Source organism: Neltuma alba, unplaced genomic scaffold, assembly GCF_004799145.2.
Source record: "Neltuma alba isolate B1F8T4 unplaced genomic scaffold, ASM479914v2 tig00007286_pilon, whole genome shotgun sequence".
Lineage (NCBI taxonomy): Eukaryota > Viridiplantae > Streptophyta > Magnoliopsida > Fabales > Fabaceae > Neltuma > Neltuma alba.
In genome coordinates, this window is record NW_021634735.1 from 31,317 (window position 1) to 38,401 (window position 7,085).

Genomic DNA, 7,085 nt, shown 5'->3' on the forward strand with positions numbered 1-7,085 from the left:
TTAACAAAAGGGGGGAAAAAAATGAAAGCAGGCATGATTGAAGCATTGATAATCATTCGGGGAGAAGTACCAGTGCTATATACATATCTTAGATGAATGAGTATGTAATAGTAATACGGCACATACCCGAATTGTATCATGCGTTCTTACTTCTCACAGTTTTTAAATTCTATTATTTTTAAGAGAGAAACCCAGGAGAACACAAGAATAAAGCTATAGATCCAGGATATCATACAGGAGATGCATACTTGTACTAGAGGAATGAACGCAAAGGAATTAGAGATCCTGCAATTCTACATTTTCCATTGGCACGTTGACAAGCAATGGGCATCAATCATTTGAAAAAGAAAGAGAGGGCGAAAATACAATTAGTAGAGTTTAATTTGACAGTCTTCTCGGGTCGGAGAGAAAATGCGGTAATTCAATGGCACACAGCGAGAACCAAAGAGGCCATAAACTCGTCAATGAATTCATTACTGGTCATTGCTGCATACGCTTACTCTCTTCACAACATCAACAAGTTTTTGCTCTCGGTGACAATGGTTTTTGTGTTGTTATTCTTTTGATTTTTTATTTCGAAAGCTTACCCCAGATGCGTCCGCAGGCAGAGATTGACTGTTGTCACCGGTACGGTGCCGTCAAATGCAGAGAAGAAACAAGCCCTGCTCGATTCAGACACTCATCTCCTTCACCGGCGCAACAAACACCCTCCAAGCAGCCCTTTATCTTGTCACTGATAAGCCTCATGTCACTCTGGTCTCCGGCCGTGGCTCGTTACAGAGGAGTTTTGGGTCTCCCAAAAATGGTTTCAGCGTTCCTCGAATGATAGTTGTGGCAGTGAGATTGTCTTTTTTTTTTTTTTTCCTCCCCCAAAACCAGGCCTCCCGGATAGCTGCGATTGTTTCGAGGCGTAAAGTGGCCGCAATGAGTTTTGCGACGGGCTCGAATCCAGGACACTTTTCGGCTCTGTTTGGTTGGAGGGGGGTAAAGGGAAGGGAAGAAGATGACTGTGTTTGGTTATGAAAGTAGATAGAAAAGAAGGAAAGGAAAAAATTTGTCTTTCAATACTCGCTTCTCCTTCCCATACTTCCTTTTAAATTTGGAGTTTTTAAAAAGGAGAGAAATATTATGTTTAATATTAATAAATTACCCATACTACAACTTTTTATATGTTAAAAATTTGTCCATCCTTATTAAAAAATCTTTTTTCACTTCTTTCTCTTTAGCCACATAATAATATTTGATAATTATAATATTATAAATATATACATATCATATATTAATATATACATATGATAATATGTGTGTATTATAATTATATATCATAACGTCTGTGTTATAATTATATAATATATATCATATTATATTAATACATATATTTATAAATTAATGAGATAGAATATTAAATTTTTTATAATATTTTCCAAGTTTTTTAGTTTTATCATTTTTTTATCACATGTAAATGAGGTAATTGGTTTTTTTTGAAATTGATAAATTAAGATAATAATTTTGACATAAATATTGTAATAAAAAATAAATCAGTCTAAATATAGAAATAAGAGCATATTTGTTAATTTATAATTATCTCCCCTCCCGTCCTCTTATGAACCAAATTAAAAATCTCCTCTTCTCTCCCCTCCCCTCCTCTCCAACCAAACAAAACCATGACTTCCCTTCCCCTCCCTTCCTTTTCCAATATAAATTAGTTGTGGAGTTATAGCAGTGTTTAAAATTATTGAACTAACATGGCAAAGAACAAAAATAATAATAACCCAATACAAATTCTAAATAATATAAATTACTTTTTTTTTTTTGGTAACAATATAAATTACTTTTGAAAATATAACCCATTCTTCGGCTTCATGAGCAAGCGCTTTGTTTGCCACTTGAGCCTTTCGGAGTGAAGCCCATCAAAATGTTTGTTGGGTCTCCAGTCTTGTGTCTATAGTCCATTAGCGTTTGTACGATACCCAGTATGATCTAAGCGCGATGGAGTTTTACTTGTATCTTTTTACTTTAATGTTGGTTGAAAAAGTTACTGAAGTTATTTATGATTAGAAAGCATATAATAAGATATATATATATATATAATGAAAGTTTTATCACACTAATATAATCTCAGCAATATTTTATGGCGGTAAATGTTGAGCTTTAAAGAATAACATGAGCACAAAATTTATAATGTTGAGATGAATGTGTGGTTATTAAAAAAAAAAATTATGATATACACACATGTCGAAGAGTTGAAGTGATATCTATTGAAGAGAAAATAGTGAAAAACCATTTGACATGGTTCGAACATATTCAAGGAAAGCTGTTAAATATGCTAGTAAAAAAGGTTGATGATGCAACATAAAGTTCTCTTTAAAAAAAAAAAGACTAAAAAGAACACTCAAAAAGTTATTAAAAGAGCTTTTTTTTAATTAATAATTTACTAAAATATTTAGTTTGAAATAGAGTACAATGACACTGTACATTTCATATTGCCAACACCCTCTAATGAGACAAGATTTTATTGGTGGTTTTGTTAATATTTGATCTTTTATCCAAATAGTAAATAATATGGATTAGCTATGAAATACCATAAAAGGGTGCAAAATCATTTAATTTTATTGCAAACACATTTCCATATGCTTTTCCTGTAAAATATATAGATATGTCATTGAGATTATTGTAAAAAACTAATTAATCCCATGATGGTGCTTATAAACAAAACAAGAAAGACTAATCTCCTCCATCAACCTTCATTTCTTGCCTAACAGGCAAAAATTAATCAATGATACAAAAATTTACCTGTGTTATGAGAGGAATTAGTAAGTTAGCTAAAAAAAAAAAAAGGTGTTTCTTGTGTGCGTGATTAATCAAAACCTACAAATATCATTTTACCAAACAAAAAACCTACAAATATCATCAATCAATGATATCTCTAAACCTAATCATCAAATTAATAACTTTTATGAAATCTAAAACCAAAAGGATGTTCCCATAGCCTTTTGACCAACATAGTGCTAACATTGAAGGAAGTTCCTTGAAATGCCATCTTTGGCTGTTTGATGGGAAACCCGGGTGACTCATTTCAACGCTAGAGGAGAAGGAGACTTGTAGGAGCTGGCATTTATGTTTAGTTGGTCCTTTAATGGCACAACACCTTGTAGATCCGAGGTGGTGGTTGTTAGTTAACATTACATACTATTTGCCATATGCAATTTTTATTTTGATCTATGCAATTTTTAAATAGGTGGTGATTTGATTTTTATAGTTTCATAATTTTTGTTTTAAGTTTGATGAATGATTTCTATATTCTCATGATTTTTTTATTTTGGTCCTGATATTTAAACTCGGACTAAGTTCTTATAAAAAAATAATGATCAAAACCAATAATTTAAAACTATAGGGATCAAAATTAAAATTAGATCAAACTATAAGGACCAGCAATGATATTAACTTTAATTAATTTATAAATATTGAGAAAATTAGTTAATCTGAGTATTTATTAAAACGAGTGTTAGGTTTAAAAAAAATACAATTTTTAATCATTTTACTTTAAAGCTATTCTTGTTGATACAAACCCTTTTAACATATGTAATAAATAAAGACAATTTTAAAAAATATAAATTTGAAAAGATAAAATGAATTAAATCCTTATATTTAATACCAAAACAAACCCTTCAACTAGTTTTTATACTTATGACATGAATGGATATTTTTCAATTAAAAATTTTTACCTAAAAAACAGCAAAGTTTATATTACAGCTTTTAGTTACAGAAAAATGACAAAAAAAAAACTGTTGAATTTCAAAACAATAAATAATTGATTTTAGCACGTAAAAAACTTTACAGGAATAATCAATACCTTTATGAAAATAGTTAACATCTATATTTATCATTTTGAAGTTCAACATATATTTTATGGTTATTTTTCCCTTTAGTTAAAGATGATTTTTAAGTATAAAAGAAGTACGAGTACAATTTTTAATTAATATTAGTTGAAAAAATAGATTTTGAATTTTTTTTACAAAAAATAATAACAGAATGTATTGTTTAATTATAAAAAATTGAAAAATATTCACATAAGCAATAAGGAGCTACCCCCCCCACAAAAATACATTATTCAAATAGTGTAGATAAGAAAGAAGTTCCATGGCATAATAATTCATGAACATCCAAATTTTACGTGTAAACCAGAGAGGCGGATGGATTCATTGAAAGCGTTAATTGTTTTTTGACCAGCATTGAAAGCGTTAATTGATGGTAATAACAAGCTCAACTTCTAATATTAATCTATACCTTCCAAAATGCCAAACAACCAGACAGTTCGCAAAAGCCAAAGGAAAATAATTATACAAAAGAGATCGAATCCGAAATTCGCTTACTGAACATCATTAACATCAACCGAAAATACGAGGCAGTGTGAGAAGGAAATGACAAAAAAAAAAAAAAAAAAAGGGAAAAGGAAATTCCCGCTCAAAGATTCTCCCTTTGGTCTTCACTGGCCTGCGAGCGACATACCCATGTAGCTCCGTCTCTCTCATCCTGTGCTTTTCTCCAGTAAAGAGGCGGAGAAACTAGAAATTTACGTTAGTGGGTCCCCCATTAGCTGGACGATGAAGTCAGTCAAGTACTCAAGCATCGTGCTTTTTAATTTTTATATTGCTTTTCTTTCTCTCTCTCTGCCTTTCTCTTTCGGCACCAAACACTGCCTCCAAAATTCTTTATCTATATATTCAAAATCAACGACCAGTATAAATGTGCTTTGTATTTCAACAGTCTTTCGTCATTTGCTTTTTCAGAAAGGGAGAATATCCTCCGTCTTCTTCCATCCCTCTCACTGTGTACAAGCATCCAAATAAGTTTCACCTTTTAGCTGTTGATTCTACTTGAATCTCCTACAGAAGGTATGATCTTGCCACTCATCCATAATTGCATAATCTGTCTTTCTTTCTAAGTTCAGATCATCTATAGCTTTGCCTTTCATTTGCATTACTTTTACCCCCTTAAAAGAACCACTTTTGAGCTTCAGATAGTAATTTCAGAGGCTTAATAATTGCAGAGTATGTAATAGGCTGAATTGGGTTCTGTTGTATCGGATAGTGCGTCTTGATTGTTTTTGTCAACTTGGGTTGATTTCTTTTCGGGGGACATCTGGTGTTTTCTCAAACGCATTTATGAAAAGTTGAGGCAATGTTATTCGATCAGCGACTCGCTTGCATTTGATTCAGAAAGTTGTTACGCCCCGGTGAATAAGTAAAGAATGAAAGAAGAATGCGAGAACTTCTTCTGGTTGTTCCCTATACCCGCCGAGAGATGATCGCGGGATGGAGAGGGGCAGATTGTTCTCATATTGCTGAATATAACTCTCATACATATTATTTTAATGAAATAAGTTCATATGGTGTGACATATCTTCAGCAGCTCAAAAGTCAATTTAAGCTTAATGGAATTTATATAACTCACCGGGCCAGATTGATGTCCATTGTAGAGTAGGGGCGGTATAATGGTGAAGGTTTATGTAATTAGCGAGGAACTTGCTGTTATATATACAAAAAGAAGAACAAGTGATACGAAAAGACTCTTTTCTTTTTTTTAGTGGAAATGAATATATTAACAAAATGTACAACGGCTTACAAAGGCACAACAACTAAGCTATGGACTCTATAGAACTAAGGAGTTCACTAGCATTAGTTGGGTGATTGACAAGAGTGCAAACAGAGATAATATGGCTTCCATGTGTGTCTTTTTATCACTGTGTTAGGATTATATTCAAATGTTTAACTATTGTTTGCATCATGGTTGAATTATTCACATTTGACAAACAGGCAATCTCCGTTTTGACGTTTTGCACTTTAGTGACTAGGAAGTTCTGTAAATTATTGGATGTACTAGACTTCACTGTGGTTCTTCAGCTGCCATCCTTGATGCATGAGATTAATTGCATAAACATTGCATGTCTTTGCTCGCCTTGCCACATTACTACAGCATATCTGCTGGTTTATTAGTGGGGCTGAACATTGACATAGATTCCTAGATTTCTTTCTACTTTTATTTTCTATTGATGATAAACATTTAGATAATTCGCTCTGATAAGTGCAAGCACATTAATTATATCTTACTCACACTAATAAACTAAAACACCACACTGCAGGATAATTTAGGGTCCAACTATTTTGGTGGAGTGTCCAAGTCATGAGAGACAATGCCTGTATATACTAAGGACTTGGATTCAGCATTCCAGACTGCAGGAGCAAAGCCGTATCCTGATAGTTGTTTTTATTTTAAATTGCCTTGTAGCTTCTGTTTATTCTCTTCACTAGGTATTGTCAGACTCTGTTTTTTGCCTAAACAAAGCGAAATTGTGTTTCCATCTAATGACAAAATTACATAAAACCAAAGTACTAGTATTTGCATGAGCCTGTCTCGATTAAAAAGGGCATCTGCAGCCATTTAAACTCTGCCTTCTTGACAGTAGAGATAAAGTCTAAGCCTGATGAGAATATGATTTCTTGCATTCTGATAGTGGTGATTTATAAAATATCTGTGAGCGGACATAATTTAAAAAGTCTTGGCCTGGAGATTTATTATTTCAGTAAATTTTATTTCAAAATATCTCTTGGTTAAAACAGACAATATGGCATCAACCGTCGTTATCATTTTCCATGCAAGCTAGCTTTGCACTTAGCTATCTATTCTTAGAGGCATAGAAGTTTGGTGTATTGAGAACCAGCATTTGGTTTCGGTTGGCCACACTCCTGCCATGGGAATTCTATACTGGAAGTGCATACATAGTTTTTAATTGTAAGATCCCCATCACTTCGTTTTCTTGTATATGCTTTCAAGTTAACAAACAAGTGAGCATATATTACAATCTATTTTCAATTCATATCCCAAGATTAAAAATTTTCACCCTAATAATATCTCTCACTTGTCTTTTTGGAAGCTGATATATTACTTTGAAGTTCATATACAACATGATGGATTTTCAGTGGTTTCCCTATCAGTTGAACCTTATCTTGATAAAGTTCTCTTGACCTTCAATTGATCTTTGTCTCTGTCTGAATGTTTATGATGACAGACAGTGTTCCCTAAAA

The 7,085-nt window shown here is 32.6% G+C and overlaps 1 long non-coding RNA gene across 1 annotated transcript; it reads left to right on the top strand.

Annotated features, from left to right (window-relative positions):
• The first annotated feature begins 4,754 nt into the window (after positions 1 to 4,754).
• LOC114752214 (uncharacterized) lies at positions 4,755 to 6,735 on the top strand. The gene is made up of 3 exons (XR_003740813.1): positions 4,755 to 4,895; positions 6,143 to 6,249; positions 6,691 to 6,735. It is a non-coding gene; the product is annotated as an uncharacterized LOC114752214 (long non-coding RNA).
• Positions 6,736 to 7,085: the final 350 nt, after the last annotated feature.